This window comes from Protopterus annectens, chromosome 2.part1 (genome assembly GCF_019279795.1).
Source record: "Protopterus annectens isolate FY-2018-M chromosome 2.part1, PAN1.0, whole genome shotgun sequence".
Classification (NCBI taxonomy): Eukaryota; Metazoa; Chordata; order Ceratodontiformes; family Protopteridae; genus Protopterus; species Protopterus annectens.
The window spans coordinates 925,467,993-925,487,072 of record NC_056729.1 but is presented as its reverse complement, the minus strand read 5'-3'; the positions used below and the strand labels follow the sequence as shown (position 1 = coordinate 925,487,072).

Below are 19,080 nucleotides of genomic sequence, written 5' to 3'. Positions count from 1 at the left end.
ATAGTAGTCTCTTAATATTTTTCCTATTTTTATACCTGAATCTCGGTTTTTCTCCTATGTTTGCTATTTTTGAATCTGTGAGCAAGGTGTCCCAATGTTTTTCAAAAATATTATAAATACTACTTCTGTCTCTAGTCCTCATTATTATATTGAGCTTTCAAGGTAGAAATATTATCATCTTGATGTTAAGAGAAAACAGAGCTAAACCATATTTTTCACAAGTAAATATCTTGCATGCCTGTTTCGATGTCTACATTACTATAACCCCTATCTAAAAACCTGGACTTCAGGTCTTTTAATTCACAGTCAAAACCTTGTGTAGTAACTATTTAATCTAGAGGTACGCATGGCTTGACCTCTAACCACATTATGAAATACATACTTTGGGTGCATACTACTCCTGTGTAGTAGAGTGTTTTTGTGACACTCCTTCCTATGTACACCTGTAGAGAGGAGGCCATTGTCTGTCTTTCTAACACAAACATCCAAAAAACTAATCTGTGTATCAGAAATGTTGGAAGTAAAGCGCAAGAATTCTGTGGTTTCATTGATTTGATCAATGAAATTATGTAATAGCTCTAATGTGTCATCCCATAAGATAAACACATCGTCCACAAAATGCTTGTAGAAGAGGACATGTTGAATAAATGAATCCATCTTATATAAACAATCTTCCTCCCATAGAGCCAAAACCATGTTGGCGTAGCTATTGGCACAAGGTGTGCCCATAGCTACGCCATCATGCTGGTGGAAGATATGTGCATCAAAAGCAAATACATTGTTCTCAAGAACATTTCTCAGGAATTTACAAAGTAACAGAATCAGTTCTTCATTATAAGTACTATGTCTAACTAAGAAACTCTTGACATAATCAATTCCTAACCTATTCTGTAATACCGTAAATAATGCTTGTATGTCCAGTGTGACTAAAACTTTATTGATTTTCCTTCCTTCGTTAAAAATATATAATTCATTAAGGAATTGCTGTGAGTCTCTCAATATATTTGGACTCTTATCTATTAAGGGTCTCAAATGGTGTTCTATATATACTGACAATGGCTCTGTGCACCAACCTCTCCCAGACACAATGGGTCTCATTGGAGGGTTGGTGCCATTTTTATGGATCTTAGGAAGGCCTTTAATTATTGGGATCACTGGATGTTCAACCAGCAAAAATTTAAATAAATCAATAGTAATGTCACCAGAATCTAGCATCTCTTTCAGTCTCATCTTAATTATGTCTCCCTTCTCCAACTTTTTTTCTATCAATAATGTCATAGAACTTGTTCTCATTCAACATACTCATCATTGAATCTATATATGTACCTGTACTCATCAGAACTATAGGCCCACCTTTGTCGGCTGGGCATATGGTAATTGTCCTATCATTCTGTAGTGCTCGAAGAGCTACCCTTTCTTTAAAATTTAAGTTGTTAAATTCTTTATTAGTAGATTTACTGTGTTCTTTACCAAAATGTTTGTGTAAGTCTTCCTCCACCAATTTGTCAAAAGCATGTATTAGTGGGTGAGCATTTGGTATATACAAGCTAGACCTTTTAAATGACTTAGTATTAACTGAACTCTCATTATCAAATTCTAATTTCAGTTGAATATTCCTTGTAAATGTTTTCAAATCAATTATCAAGTCAGTTATATCACTGTCAATAGAGGGAATAAACCCAAGTCCTTTATTAAGAACGGAAATTTCATGTTGATTTAGCACTCTCTGAAATATTCCATATCAATTGATTTTGCCCTGATTCCACATTTTCTTTATAGTTCTCCCATTTATTCTCTCGAGAGACATCTTGCGTTTTTGTCTCCCTCGACTTATTGAACGCCCTCTCTTCATCTGTCTTTCGAATACAGATATTGGTAAAGGGACCTGTGAAAAATTCCCTTTCTGTCCTTGCAAATTCGATGTGCTAGTTTTAGGTCGCACATCAGTAGATGGTAGTCCTTCTCTAGCTTGTGTTTCAACCACTACAAGATCATCGTTATGTATAACTGAACAATTGGATATAATAGGATGTTTATTAGATGCTGTTTGTTCAGGTACTACTGTTATTTTAGTAGCATTGGGTATAGTTGTAATCTCCCCAGATGTGTCTGCAGAGACATTAATTTTATTTTGACGAAAGTTGGAATTAACATTATGTGTATTACTTTCTGTATTTCCATGGCTGGTGGTAATATTGTTGTTCAAGTTATTTCTAGGCCAAGTGAAGACATGGCCTAGCTAGAAATCTTTAATGTCTCTATCCATCTTGCTTCTTTTCTGAACCAGCAACTTCCTTTCAAAGGCTGATACACTGTCCATCATTGGTTCCATCAAAGCATCTACATTAGTCTTATAATATGAATTGTATAAACTCTTCTGTTGTTGGTTAATTGATTCTCTCAAATTATCTTCTTCAGGCATGAAAAATTCATTCGTTAAAGTTAAATATTTGGCACTCACCTCAAGGTTCAGCTGTTGCCATTTGGCCAATAGCTCAGGATATTGTGTTCCATATGTTGGCATTTTAAGAACTCGCAACCCTCTAGGTATTATCTTTTTTTTTTTGTAAGCATGCCTCGAAATGCTGCCTCTGTAACTGCATTTGTTTCAGTTTAATGAGATCATTTTCCAAGTTTTCCATTGCCCTCTTCAGGTCATCATTCTCCTTTTTCTCCAGCTGACATTACTACATCACAGGAACCTTCATATACCAATAGCACATTATCTGTGCCAGATACAAGTGTCTTAAACCTATCTGTCGAATAATTGTGTGTGTGTGTGTGTGTGTGTGTGTGTGTGTGTGTGTGTGTGTGTGTGTGTGTGTATGTATATGTGTGTATATAGCTAAGATGTATTACAGCAGTTACGAGTAACATATATTCACAGGCCATGCATATGGGGTTGAGGGGTTCAGTACCCAAACGTGTAGCACATGGCATCAACCCCCCCCCCCCCAGCTAGGCCGGTGAGACATACAGACACACAAAGGTAAACACGCCACTGCTTTGTAGACCACTGGCAGGATACTACCAGTGGTAGAGACCTGCCAGGTCTAATCCTGAAACATAGACATCGATGTCCCTTGTCGGACACCAACAATTAATGATCGGAGGCACTCCCAGTAATGACATATCAAACCAGCCTGTAGATGTACATGGACCAGTAGGTTGTGCAAGCCTGATAACCCATGGGTCGACACAATGTACAAAATGTGTCCCGACACGGGGGTAGTGGTGTGTTTATACCCAACCTGCACCCCCAGTAAGGATGAGTGCAGGTGGGGGAACCATGGATATGCAATTATGTGCCTAAGCGTGCAGATGTTGGCTGGCAGTCATACTAGGACATCCCTGGGGATGCAAGTTATATTCCGAAATGGGCATAGCTGATGCCCATACCCATCATCCCCTAAGAACACATCCACTGGACATGACATAAACCATTGGGGGAACAAATAGGGACTGTACCTCTGAACTGTCCCTCTTTTCGACTCTGTTTCTGACTCTGCCCCATGTAATCCCTCCAAAAACTAGTGATATGTGGAGGAAAGGTGGTGAATTACACGTAATGAATAATTACAACAATTAAGAGTTATAAATATCATCTACCTCAGGCAATGTGTATGAATTCATATGCACCGAGTTTGTCCTTATGTCCGCTTAGTAGCACCAATAATTTTAAATTTGTTCCTGATGTTACGACGTGTCCCTGATTCAATTTGTATATTTCCCCAATCGTATGAGAGGTCTGATAGGGACAGAAAGTACATAGTCCACTGACAACCTTCGAAAGATGATAGAATATTAGGTATGCAGTAGCATGACTCTGCTGAAGGATGAAGTGTCAGTTCCCATGTATTAGCCAGACGGGTGCAGATTGCAAGAGAAACACACTAATGATATGAATCAAACTCTGGACAGGGTGCAGATTCCGTACAGTCGAACGGCATGCTGTCGCCTAATGGGCAGCCATTCCTGATACTGTAAGCATGTAATCCGATGCAATAGGTATCGCAAGGTAATATCATAGTTCTCACTCCCATGCAGGGGTGTGATTTGTCAGATGCAAACACCAAATGCAGTGCAGTTGCAAGTGCGGGAGCAAGTGGGTGTAAGCCTGTTTGGCCACCAGTAAATGAGTATTACACTGGTAAAGCAATGTATAGGCTAACTGAGTGTAAGAAACTGTAACCAGAGGTAAGCATTGCTTAGCACCGCGCAAATCCACTTGCAACTGCTTTAATGTGCCTTAATCACACCGTATCCAATGGCCGTGTTCTGGCCAGCCACAAAATAAACTACCTCTGCAAGGCTCGAAACCAGGACCCTGCACACACAGCTATTGTGATTTACCCACTAAGCCATGGCAGATGTACAGACATCGGACCTTATCACAAACATGTCCAGTGCAGTCATTCAACAGTATAGGAAATGTATTCCATCATCTAGATGTATGTGTGAGTGTTTATGGCCAGCATATATATATATATATATATATATATATATATATATATATATATATATATATATGTATGTATCTATCGGGAACATCCCAGGTGACAACAAAGCATTACAAAGAAATGAAAAGGGAAACGCCAGCAATTCCTGTATTATGTAGTGTTGTCATCCTGTGTAATATCAAGACTCCCTCAGACAGATGCGGCAGTCATACATGCAAAAATTTTGCATATTGGCCATATACATCACTCTGTGCATGTTGTTTACATTAACACAACAGTTCCTGTCCAATTATTATGTGAGAACAGAACTCCTGCAATGTGCTGTGTGTGAAGTCATCATCATGATAAAGGTACATGTGGTAACCATAGAGGGACTGGTAGTGTTGTGTGTACAATGGGGTTGTCCGCATCACTTGTAGCTGGAACTGCATACTAGGATCGTGTGCCTGAGAGACAGGAGTGAGGACAACTGGAGTATGTTGTGACGCATATTAACTCATTCACTCCAGAGCAGCTCAGAAAAAGCTGCCTGCTTAATTTCACTATAGGAACAGCATTGCATCCTGAGCTCATTTTCAGAAAATCCATTTGTAATACCATACAGAAAACAGATGTTCATAACTCTTTAACTATAAAAGCTAGACTAAAAATGTAAACGCGAAAGTTGTTCAGCAGACACTGAGCTTTCCAACAGTGTAAATGTTGTTAGTGTATATCAAAGTCATTCTTAAATATCTGGTAAGGAATGTCAATATTGTGCATATTTTTTACCTTTTTGGAAAAGCAAAGCACAATATCTTGGTCAATGTACCAGGCAGACCTATACAATTTGAATTTACTGTGTTGTTATGAATGTCAACTTTAAAATGATACCTTAACCATTACTGTGTGATGCTCCTTTCTTGAGATATTCACAGAAATATGATTAATATATTATTTCACATAACTGATAAACAAAGCATAATATCTCATCACCTGTAACAGACAGAGCCTACATATCAGTGTAAACGTGCATCTGAATGTCAGCTTCAAAATGAAGCATCATTTGTGTGATTAAGATGCTCCCTTGCAAATATATGGGCATAATAATGAGAAGTATTGTAAATGTATAATTTTCATATTCTTACAAGACCAAACTGATATCTGTACATGTGTACAGTGCACAGACACAGTTCTTTTAGGTATTACTTGGCACACTGACATGCTCCCTTGCAAAGTTATTTACCAAAATATGAAAAAAAATCATAATTTCCATAACCTAAGTCCTAACAAAACTGATGTATATACATGTGTACAGCATTCAGAACCAGTTGTTTTACCATGTAGACACATATGACTGTAAATATACACATTCCTGGTGTAGCCAACATACTGCTGAATGGGTACATGTAAAGAGAAAAAGCAAGGTAAGGACCGCCCCTCCACTAATGAACCCAGGACAGGCATGGGACTTCAGTGGCAGGCAAGGCCATCTCATTTATCTGATAGCTGTGCTGGCTACCCACTCAGACTGCAGGTAACACTGCAGTCTCATGATCTCCTTCAGTGTCGGTGTACCTTACCTATGCCTTCTCTTTACGTGTGTCCATTCCTGTCATCTAAACTCTGCACATGCCTGATAAAAGCAGACTAAGTATTGCAGGATGGTCACTGACATACTAGTTTGTATGTGGTAGCATTCTCCTTAAACAGTTGATCTGATATTGTTAATCCTCGCTCATTCCTTACACGTGGGTATCTCTTCAGAGTTCGGAACAGAGCTGGCCATTTTCCAAGATTGTATCAGCTTCAAACTCTCGAGCTAAACACTTACCCACAATCCCCCTCTCCCTGTTACCTCAGATTTCGTTTGCCGTGTTGCCATCTTGTCATGTCAAGCTACTTCTCTTGAGCTAAGTACAGTTAATTGTTTTTTTAATTGCTTTACAAATTACTTTTTTGTCAGAAAAGTTGATATTTTATTGTCTCTTACCCTATCGCATTTAGCGTTCATAAATTCTTCAGGTTTTTCTGTCTTTTTTACTTACTAGTTTTACCGCAAGGTATTTTCTCTTTACCATCGTTGGTAATCTTTTTCCCTTTCTCTTTCATACCTTCGGGTACTCCCTTGTACCATTGTTGGTGCTTTTCTATTAATTAATATGGCAGATAAAAAAGGTAGTCCGGGGTTTAAGTGATGTTCTGATTGTGGTTTAAGTGATGTTCTGATTGTGGACACAAACTGCCTACTTCTGATGCACACTCTGTGTGTTTATTATTTGGGAGCTTCCCATTTATCTGTTGAACCACCCTGTACTATGAGAACTTTTCTAATAGAACTTTGTTGGAAAGGAAAAACAAGTTGATAATGAAGGGAAATCTCTGTTTTCAGAGGTCTCAACCCCTCCTAAAGCCCATAAGAAAATGGATGTTTCTACTAAGGCTAAATCCTTGCCTTCATCCCTGGCTGGGGACTCTCACCAACCAAAACCTAAAAAGGCTAAAATTTCGGCACTGGAGCTCTTAGTCAGCCCCAGTGCTTCCGGTGCCTAGACCTTTGGCACTGAGGCCTTCGGCTCCATTAGTGATTTCGGCTCTGTCCTCTCCTGCAGCCTTCTACATATTGGCACCAAGGGGCTACTCGGTTCAGACCATTACCACTGTATCGGCACCGACCATTCAGTTGCCGCAGACCTTGACCTTGTTGGCTCAGAGATCTTCCTTGGAACTGAGACCTTTATTGTTGACTCCAGTTTTGTCAGTTCCAGCTTCAGTACAGACTCCCACCACTTCGGCACCGACCATTGTGTCTGTGCGGACAATGACCTCGATTACTACTTTGGTGCAGACAACAGTAGTCCAGTCTTTCTCGGCACTGTTGTCCTCAGTGTGGTCAGATGAGATGGGCACAGAGTCTGCCTCTTTTGTGGACAGGCCTGTTTCTCCCTCAGTCTCTGTGAGGTCCACTAGAAGCCTTTCTGAACATTATGTATTGCGTCTTGTGGACCAGGCATTTTTGGCCAGAGGTATTCCACCATCAGGAACTATCCTTCCTTGGAAGGTGATCACCCATCTCCAAAGACACCTTCTTATTCTCCTCCTTCATTGCCTTTGAATTCCATGGATATAGCACAGTCTTTCCCTTCTGCAGTTCCCTTTATGGATCTCACTAAGGAACCGCAGTTGACTTCATGGCAGGAAAGTTTTGCTGTGACACGCATAGCTTGCTGCTCCACAGCCATCCAGGGATTCTGGGTCGGCATGCTGAACCACTTAGGGGAGGAGGGCCCCCTGCCCTATACATACACTCCTCTTTGGGTGGACCAGCCTTCCAAATGATGCAGATGACTTTTGCTACTGCTGGCTATACCGCACTGTCTATATCTCCACCCACCTCTGGCACACTGGTTTCACAAATTGCATCTAGTGGACACCGGGAGCAAGGGCCGCAAGACATATTCTCTCAGGAATCCCCCTTTCCATTGTCTTCCCCAGCTTCTCCCACTGAGGTGGTCCACTAGAAAAGTTCTTGTAAGAGGAAGCACATGGACCCCACAGAGGAGTCCCTCACCGAAGAGACAGATTTTGATGAGGGGGAAGGATCCCCTTTGTCACCCTCTGAGGTATCCTTTGGCAATATCCTCAACCCTGAAACAGAGAGGTGACTGGCAGTCCTCTAATCTGACCCCTGAGGAATCTATGTTCCTGCAGGCCTTTTGCACCCAGACCCCTACCTCCTGGGTTACTCCACCTGCTGATGAACTTGTCAGATTCATTGTGCAGTATGCTTGGAAGGCCCCTGATACCGTCAAAGCTATTCCCCAGAGGCCAAATAAGATTATGTACCCTCCTGCTTCAGATCCCCATTGGTCTAAAGGTCTTCTGTGGATGCTTTAGTGGTGGCAGCCACAACAAAAAAGGATCTGGCAGAAGAAGAAAGCCAGACTGTCCATCTGCCTAACAAGAGTCCCGGGTCCTTGACAGGATAGGGAAGTGCACCTTTGCTTCAGTGACCTTTGCTATCAGGTCCCTGAGTTATATGGCACATTTTACAAGGCTTCAAAGGGATCTGGTTTCTGAGCTCTCTGAAACCTTGGCTGGTGCAGTGTCTGATTAGGTCAGTGACAAAGTGGCCTCTCAGCTGGCCACTATTGAGTCTATATCTAACTCCTCTATGCGACTGATATCTCACACATCAGAAGGAGCAGCTAGAGTGGCGGGTTCAGCTGCTGTCTTGAGGCAACATGCCTGGATGCGCTTGTGCTACTTCATGGAACCTTTTAAGTCTTCTTTTCTTAATGCCCCCATTGAGCCCTCCTCGTTGTTTGGGCCCAAAGTTAAAAGCACACTGGCCAGATGTGAATAGGACGGTAAGACCCTTTCTGCCGTAGGTGTCCGTTATTCTTCCCCTCAATGTGCTTTCTCCCGAAACCAAAAGAGTGGGAAAATATGGTTCAAGAAATCTCAGGGTCATTTCTGACACACACAGGCCAAGCTCTCCCCCATAGGCAGAGGGGAAACTCGCAGGGAAGGCTCTCCTTTTGGTGCAGAGGGGAACCATGTAACAGGGTTCCAGGGATTCTTTCCCTGGTCAATCCTACCAGTGCTCCTGAAGAGCGGCCCAACTCCTTTCCTCTGGAGGTGGTTGGGGGACATTTCTCCTTGTACCCTTCTCCCTGGCTTAACCATCACCACCAATTCTTGGGTACAAAGGATCATAACCAGAGGTTATCGCATCCCCTTCGATCTTTGTCCCGTCAAAAAATCTTCCAGACGTTCTACCCTTTCGAAGGAAAGCAGCAGCACTAGAGATAGAAAAGCTACCGTGAAAAAGAGTCATCCAAATAGTCCCTCCAGACCAGGTAGGATCTGGATTCTACTCTAGACTATTTTTGGTGCCAAAGAAAACCGGGGACTGGAGACCAATTTTGGATCTCCGTGTATTGAACAAGTTTGTGAGAGTACAAAAATTCTGGATGGTCACAATACAGTCTATCCTCCCACTTTTGGAAAAAGATGATTGGATGTGCTGTATAGCTCTTAAAGATGTGTACTACCACATAAAGGTGGACAGGCCATCAAGAAGATTTCTGCGCTTCCGTGCGGGAGCCAGTCACTACCAGTTCAGAGTTCTGCCCTTCGGACTATCTACAGCCCTCAGAGTGTTCACAAACTGCATGGCAGTTGTCACAGCTCACTTGTGACTTCAAGGATTCCAGGTGTTTCCAAACCTAGACGACTGGCTCATTTCCACCCCCACCAGACATCTACTGGAAAAAGCCCTGGCATACTCTCTCCTTGCTGCTCAAAGGCTAAGCATAACCATAAACTGGCAGAAATCCATCTCACCCCATCTCACTCGACAGAATTCATAGGGGTTATCTTGGACAGAAAAAACTGCAGAGCTGCTATTCCAGAGCACAGAATTTTAAGGATAAAGCAATCCTTTCAAAGGAAAAATCCATGGCTCACTCTGTTCTACAGCTGTTGGGTTCCATGGCAGCCTCCCATCACCATTGTTTCCGTGGCCAGGTTTCACATGAGGCTTCTACAATGGCTACTGCTCACCCAATGGTATCCTTTTCCACATCCTCTTTCAGCCATGATTCAAGTAACCCACAAGTGCAAACAGGATTTAAATTGGTGGATGACGCACAAGCTCTCAATGGTCTCTCCCCTTCTCCCCCCCCCCCCCAGCAACCCAAGGCCACAGTGACCATGGACTCCTCCCTGTTGGGGTGGGGGGGCTATGTCAGGGACAGACAGTCCAAAGCACTTGGTCCCAACTGGAGGCCCATCTGCATATGAATGTTTTAGAGCCGAGGGCGGTGCTTCTGGCGTTGCAAGCATTCCATCCCCTGCTGCCGTCTGGGACAATTGCGATTCAATCAGACAACATGGTGGTGGTCTGGTATATCAACAAGCAAGGTGGAACCAAATCTTACCCCCTTTGTTGAGAGGCCATGAGGATATGGCAATGGGCAATGGCTACCAACCATTTTCTTCTAGCAATGCACATTCCCGGGAGTTCCAACGTGATAGCAGACAGACTCAGCAGGTGCATTCTTCAACCTCATGAGTGGTCCCTGAATCCCTTGATAGCAGCGGAGATCTTCCTCCGCTGGGGCCGTCCTTGCTGCGACCTCTTTGCATCCCCGACCAACTATAAATGCAGCAACTACTTCGCCCTGATTCCCCCTCCGGGACAGTTGCCCAGGGATGCTTTAGTCCACGATTGGCCCTCTGGTCGTCTTTACGCATTTCCACCCTTTCCCCTCATTCCCCAGTTTCTGAAGAAAGCCCGGCGGTTGAAGAGCAAGGTGATCCTCATAGCACCATATTGGCCCCGACAGATTTGGTTCCCCTTCCTTTGGCCTCGACTACTAGATCGACCATGGATTCTCCATCCAACCCCAGAGTTGATCTCACACCCACAGAACCTGCCTCATCCCAACCTGAACAGCCTGAAGCTAATGGCTTGGCTACTCCAATTCCCTTGATTGCCAGGCAGAATGATCTTTCTTTACCATACATGATATTCTCATTGCTTAAGTCTTCCACTAGAATTACTTATCTGAGCAAGTGGAAAAGATTTACCTGTTGGCTGAAAGATAAACAAGTAGACCCCTTTTCAGCACCAGTGTCGATAATGCTAGACTATCTGTCGACCTGTTTCAATCTGGTCTATCGGCCTCTACCATTAGAGTTCATTTGGCTGCAATTTCTAATTTTCATGATGGTGACAAAGATTCCTCTCGTGTCCCATAAGTTGTACAAGACCTTCATAAAAGGTGTGAATAATCTGAAGCCACCTTTCAGAGAACCCATTCAGCCATGGGATTTATTAGTTCTACAAGCTCTGACAATGGCACCTTTCAAACTAGCCTCTTCTTGCGACCTCAAGTATTTGTCATGGAAAACCTGGTTTTTGGTAGCCATTACTTCTGCCAGACGTATTTCTGAACTTCAAGCATTTGTCATGGAAAACCTGGTTTTTGGTAGCCATTACTTCTGCCAGACGTATTTCTGAACTTCAAGCTTTATGTATCAAGAGTCCATACTTGATTTTTCATAGAGATAGTGTCTCTGAGAACTAATCTGTCATTTCTGCCTAAAGTGATCTCTGAAATGTCCATTAATCAAGCCGTTGAATTGCCAGTTCAAACAGAGGAGAGTATTGCCTACATACCCCAGATATACACAGGCAAATCCATTTTTACTTAAACAGGACTAAACCCTTCCGTAAATCTGACCAGTTATTTTTGGCCTTTTCTGGACTTAGATTAGGATCTGCTGTTGCTAAGGTCACATTAGCTAGATGGTTGAAGGACTGTGTGACCTTTATTTTACACACAATGTAATATCTTGTTGCCTACTACCATGAAAGCTCATTCAGCAAGGTCGGTGGCAACTTCTGCTGCCTTCCATGCCAGAGCTTCTTTACATGACATCTGTGCAGCTGCAACTTGGGCTATGCCTCATGCCTTCATCAATCATTACAAATTGGATTTGGCCTCCAGGGGAAGAGTATCTTTTGGTTTATGGAGCTCAGGAATGTCCTTCCATGAGCCTTCCAGGAATAGAGGTAGCTGGGGACTCTGTCCAATGTGTAAGGAATGAACGAGGATTAACAATATCAGATAAAGAAGTTATATCTTGCCATAATGTTCCATCTGTATTGTTGATCCTCGTTCAGTCATTACGACCCTTCCTCCTCCTGTGGTTTCTAGTGGATCTCACCATCCAGTTCCAAGTTATTTGACCAGAGGTAGCCTCTACCTTCTTTAACTTGCAAACTCAATCTAAGGTAACAGGGAGAGGGGATTGTGGGTAAGAGTTTAGCACGAGAGTTTGAAGCTGATGTGAGCTTGGAAACTGGCCAGCTTGGTTCCAAGCTCGGAACCAATACCCATGCGTAATGACTGAACGAGGTTCAACAATACAGATGGAACGTTATGGTAAGACATAACTTCTTTTTCTTTCTCAGCATCCTCACCAGCTCCTTACCACAGTTATTTGCCAAACTCAGAAATCTATTTTACACAACACATTTCATAAGTGTTTTACTTACTGTACTATTCCGACTTGGTCATGGATGTTTTCCATTCTTCTCACAAGCTGCATGTTAGCAATCCTACATAGCTCTCCTCACGCCATTGTGGAGGTCAGTCAAGAACAACACAAGGCCCTCCTCAGGTGCTCCCAGCTTGGTCATGGGTGTTTTCTATTCTCACAAGCTGCATATTACCAATCCTGCATAGCGCTCCTCACACCATTGTGGTTGTCAGTCAAGAATAACGCAATGCCCTCCTCAGTTAGGTGAACGCCATCTCTTCTGAACAGGAACATCATCTGCGGTGCTGCTGTCATGACAGATTGTAGATCACCAACCCTGTGCATCAAGCCATGCATGAACCCATTCTGTAAACGTCTGGCCTTGTGCACTGCCCGTTGACTGGTCTTTTCCATATGTTGAGGAATTATGTCAGACCATACAAAATGACAACATAGCCACCACGACTGCAGGTGTTCAAAAATTGCTCCGATTGAAACTGTAGCCTTCTGAGTGGTTGACTGATGACATCATTCCCTCCAATGGGCAGCACAAGGATGTCGGGCTCAGGATAGATGGAACACTTCTCTTCCAACAAATGCAGGAGTCCGCTCCAATGCATACCTCTTCTTGCAATCCAGTACACCTTCACACTGGATGTGGGGAAGCGCAAGTTGTGCTTGATTTCAGTTATGGAGGCATGGCTTGCAGCCCAGTGAATGTATGAATGGCCACATCAGAAGTTGTACCTCATGTCAGAAGGTGGACAAACCTGCACAGGAAATAAAATACAGATTACTACTGATGTTTGACAGATCTATTGGAAGAGTGCATATATATGTATATCATAATGCATGACCTGGTTAGACCATTCAAATCTTCACTCCTATCCACAGGGGCATTATTCTTTTCATAAGGTACATAAGTGGTGATGATGCTGCAGAGGTACATACCTACCACCGTGAAAACACATTACACACAATGACTGACAAGGGAGCACAGAAAGGGCACATGCAAACACATACAGGAAAAAACATCAGGGGGTTTGGAGGATAGCTAGCTGATGAAGAATGAGGGGGCAGCTTGCAAGGACTACAAGGAGAGAAAAAAACACAATTTGACTTGTGCGTTCTTCAACGTGATAACGACTTCTACTTGTGTGAATAACAGTTACAGCAGCTGAGACTTTTCCCAAAAAAGTGATAATGACTCACCGCTATATTGTAACTGCACTTATTGCTAATGTGATAATGACCTTCCTTTCAGTACTGCAAAGTTGTGCATGCTCAGACAAAGGTGATAATTGCTGCACATAACCTGTTGACTAGGCATTCATTATATTACCTTGTGCAACTGTTGTGCAACACAGACTCATTATCAGCATGGAGAACACCTGAGTAATTCAGTAAAATAGTATAACACTTGCATATTACTGCCTCCTTCCTCCCACCTAAATTCCACACATGACTGACAAAGCCAGGAAAAATGCACAAAAATATGGTAGCTCCATGCTGGCAGTAGTCTGCACGTGATCACCTGTCTTACTCCTGCAACTACTAATCGCAAATAGAATAATACAAGCAGAAGTGACTTGTCTGCTTATTTTACATTATACTATTAATTAGTATTAGTCGATGGTGTATCTGATGTCTTATATGCTGGCATATTACACTATAATTACATTTCTGTGCTGTATTCTAAGTAATGTAATCACATGCAATTTTCAGACTTTATTTCTGTTTCCCCAGTAGCCCATCCAGTTTGCATTGTGTATTCACAAGCACCAAAATGACACCATATACTATTTTGTCCAGCGGTCACTTCAGCAGTCAGACCATGTATGCACAAGCACTTCCCTGATACTTGCACCTAAATGAAATGTTTCCCTCAAACAACCCTTCACATACATTTCTGGAAAGGAGGGCTGATTCAGGTAGCATAGTGCCACAAATCCTATCAAAGTAGAGAATGCAAACACAGAAGTGACCTGGTATCTGCATTTCACTTGCAAATGCACATGCACCACAATTAGATTCACCCAACTGACCCTTTCAGTAGAACGTCGAGGTATTCACCCAAGTGACCCCTTCAGTAAAATGATGTATGCATAAGCACCTGAATGAAATATTTCCCCAAACTACCCTTCCGTAACATTCCCAGCATTCCTCAGTAGAGAAGACTTTCAGTTGATGTTATTCAGGAGAACCAAAATATATGTGCAGAACCTTGGATATATATCAGCAGTGTTCTTGTTATCCAGCATTCCAACATTTCTACAGACTGTTATTTGCAAACAATGTTCTTGAAGACAGTATTTGAATACAACATGGCTGAGGGTAAAACAGTACATACTACTTGTACACATCTGGCAAAAGCTTTTGATACAATCTTCCACTCAGGGATCAGACAAATATACTGAGTTAGGCATGAACCCCTACATCATCAGATGGATAACAAACTGGCTCACTGACGGGTCACATGCTGTGTGGATAGGTGAATCCACCTCCAGTAAGATACCTTTTACTAGCTATGCCCCACACGGCCCAGTGTTGGGACCTCACCTGTTTGGTTTCCACTTTTTTGAAGTGGAGGCCAATGTTGGGGTCATCAGGCTCACCAAATTAGCCAATAACTGTAAGCTTGGAACAATCACTGAATCCCCATACGAGTCCAGAATGATCTTGCTTTGTCTTTGTGCAAGAATTTATTTTAATTAAAATGATAGATGTGATGGGATAATTGACAAGGCTGTATTCATAACACTGAGCTAGAAACAAGGTGAGGTATAGTAAAAATGCATGCTGCATGACAAATTGATGCAAGGGTCAGCATCTTTATACCCCCTCCCATCTAAAAAATATGCTCACCTTTTTATGCAGTGAAAATAAGTTAAGTTTTTATTTGCACATAGCCTAGACTCATGTGCACCTACAGGTTAGCTGAGGATTGAAACCAAATACTAAAAATGCCGCAACTCTTGAGCTGGTTGACTGCAAATGTACTGAATTTCTGTGGGGTTTGAATACCCCCTCCCTATCCTTCCACATCAGCTATACTACTTCTCTTTTGTAGCCCAAGCTATTTGGAAGCTATGCTAAATGAGTAATATGTTTTTAGTGCAAAAGTGGTAATACACACTATAATCATCCACAGCAATTTTAACAGTATAGGAATGTATATTTGATCAAAATAGCTGTAGGCTGAACATTTAACTATTATACAATTATTTACAATGTGCTAGACTATGTATAGTACTGTTAACAAAAAATAATTTTATTCTAAATCAGTCCTATAAATCTTGTCAGTGCATGGGGCTTTACCCAAGGGGGGACAGTGCTTTAAAATTCTGAAATGGCAATTAATGGTCAAAGCTGGGCAGTGTTGTGTGCCATAATGTCAGTAAGTTGGGAGTAGCTTTACCCCAAATATAAAGGTCCTTATTTAGTGGTGGGTGGGAGTTCCTGAGTTGCATTAGCTCATAAGTTGCAGTACTGCTTGCTAAAGTGTTTAAGGTGTAATGTAGAGAGGAATTACAGTAACATCTTGGGAAAAAAAAAAATCTCTTTCTCAAAACAGAAATTAACTAGCTGGTAGCAGTACTCAATAATAAGGGGTGATCTCCTGCAGTTTTAAGACAAAATTACCATCATGAATTGAAATGTATTGAGGGAGTTTAACATTTTCGGGTTCCTATCATTTAGTCGAATTCTTAATTGTTCGAATTACTAAAGATCACACTTTAGTGATCGAACAGTTAAAAACTCGAAGGTGGAACAGGTGAGTAAACGGAAATCTCCATAAGTGGAGACTTCCCTTTACTTCAATGGAGTGCGATCTCAGAGTTGGTATATTTAAGTAGCGGGGGGTGTAGGGCAGCTTGGCCCCCTGCATACAACCATTTTTTTTCCCGTAAGTATATGTGTTTTTTGTTTTGTGTTTTGTTTTGTGTTTTGTTTTGTGTTTTAGTTTTTAAATAGTTCGATCATTAAAGTTCGACCTTTAGTGATTCAAACCATTAAAAATTCGACTGTATGATATAGACCCAACATTTTGTCTTATGCTGGGATTTGTTTATCTATCCATCCATCTATTAGATAAAGCATTTATTTATTTTTACATGGTTGTCCACTGGGTTTGCAGGTGATCCCAGGGAGAAAAACTGTAAAATAACAGAGATTACAAAAATATATTACAGTAAGTAATGTATGGAAAAGTAGTATAACATGACGCATTTAGACAAGGGTACATTAAATAATAAAAAAATGCATTTCAGGAGATGCACAGTAGTAAAAAAAACTGAAAAAATAAAACAAGTAGTATATACAATGTTTTCAGAGAAAAGCTCGCTCTTGTAGCTTATAAGTAACTACAGGATAATACATGCACGGGTCAAAATGACTTTGACTGATGTATTCCTTTGGCAAGCAGTTGTCAAGCTGAGTTGTGACTAGTCATTTATAATATTAGAGGGGCTGGAATAAATTGAAATTGTGGAACTCCTAAGGGAACTACTGTTTACAAGTTTGGTTATGTATGGCCAAGTGAGTTTCTAAGTACTGCATTCCCACAGGAGTTTGTTGTTGAGGACTTTTATTAGGATTGTGTTGGCTGAGCCAAGATTTCTAGTGGGACATTATAAATTAATGATATTTGTTTTTTGTGTGCATTTGTTGACCAGGAAAGTCTGATTGGGTCAGGAACCCATTTTCAGCAGATGTCCAGGGAGAGAAGCTCCACAAGTAAAAATACAAATGAAAACATACATCATAATCTTCTTTCGGCTGCTCCCATTAGGGGTCTCCACAGCTGATCATCCATTTCCATTTCTTCCTGTCCTCTGCATCATGCTCTTTCACACTAACTGGCTGCATGTCATCTCTCACCACATCCATAAACCTTAACGTAGGCCTTCCTCTTTTCCTCTTACCTGGCAGCTCCGTCCTTAGCATCCTTTTCCCAATATACCCAGCATCCCTCCTCAGCACATGTCCAAACCAACACAATCTCGCCTCTCTTGCTTTGTCTCTGCCCAACCTGAGCTGACCCTCTAATATACTGATTCCTAATCCTGTCCATCCTAGTCACACCCAGTGCAAATCTTAACATCTTTAACTCTGCCAAATCCAGCTCTGACTCCTGCCTTTTCGTCAATGCTACCGTCTCCAACCCATATAACATAGCTGGTCTTACTACCCTCTTGTAGACCTTCCCTTTCACTCTTACTGGTACCAGTCTGTCACAAATCATCCTGACACTCTTTTCCACCCATTCCACCCTGCTTGAACTCTTCTTCACCTCTCTTCCACACTCACCATTGCTCTGACCTGTTGATCCCAAGTACTTAAACTCATCCACCTTTACCAACTCTACTCCCTGCATCCTCGCCATTCCTCTACCCTCCCTCTCATTTACACACATATATATTCTGTTTTAGCCCTGCTGACCTTCATTCCTCTCCTCTCTAAAGCATATCTCCACCTGTCCAGGATCTCCTCAACCTGGTCCCTACTCTCACTACATATCACAATGTCATCTGCAAACATCGTAGTCCACGGGGCCTCCTGTCTAATCTCATCTGTCAACCTGTCCATCACCACTGCAAATAAGAAAGGGCTCAGAGCTGATCCTTCTCTGCCACTCCCGACTTCCTCATACAGTACCACAACTCCTCTCTAGGCACCCTGTCATATGCTTTCTCTATGTCCACAAAGACACACTGCATCTCATTCTGGCCTTCTCTGTATTTCTCCAACAACACTCTCAGAGGTAAATAGTGCATCTGTAGTGCTGTTTCCTGGCATGAAACCATACTGCTGATCAATAATAATCACCTCCCTTCTTAACCTAGCTTCCACTACTCTTTCCCATAACTTCAAGCTGTCAGATCAATTTTATCCCTCTGTAGTTACTGCGGCTCTGCACATCACCATTATTCTTAAAGATGGGTACCAAAACACTTTTTCTCCACTCCTCAGGCATCCTCTGACTTTCCAAAATTTCATCAAACAATCTGGTTAAAAATTCCACTGCCATTTCTCCTAAGCACCTCCATGCTTCCACTGGTATGTCATCACTATCCCCACATCAACTCTGTCTCTGTCTCTCCAACAGCCCTTCAAAGTACTCTTTCCATCTGCTCAACACACTCTCCTGACTTGAGTACATTTCCCTCACCCTTACCTGCTGCACATCTTTCCCAGCTCTGTCCCTCTGTCTAGCCAATCTGTACAGGTCCTTTTCTCCCTCTTTAGTGTCCAATCTCTCATACAACTCTCTATATGCCTTATCCTCAGCCTTCACCACCTCTGTCTTTGCCATGCTTCTCACCTCCTTATACTCCTGTCTACTTTGTTCATCTCTTTGACAATCCCACTTCTTCTTCGCCAGCCTCTTCCTCTGTATACTCTCCTGTACTTCCCCACCACCATATTTTCTTGTCCTCCTTCCTCTGTCCAGATGTCACACCAAGCACCTTCCTAGCAGTCTCCCTTACTAGCTCTGCTGTAGTTACCCAGCTATTCAGTAACTCTTCATTGTCTCCCAGTGCCTGTCTTACTCTTCCCTGAACGCCTCCTCACAATCACCCTT

At 42.2% G+C, this 19,080-nt stretch overlaps 1 protein-coding gene across 1 annotated transcript in view; it reads left to right on the top strand.

Moving 5' to 3' along the window:
• LOC122794920 (solute carrier family 22 member 4-like) overlaps positions 1 to 19,080 on the top strand; it is a 376,090-nt gene that overhangs the window by 8,640 nt on the left and 348,370 nt on the right. The window lies entirely within an intron of this gene.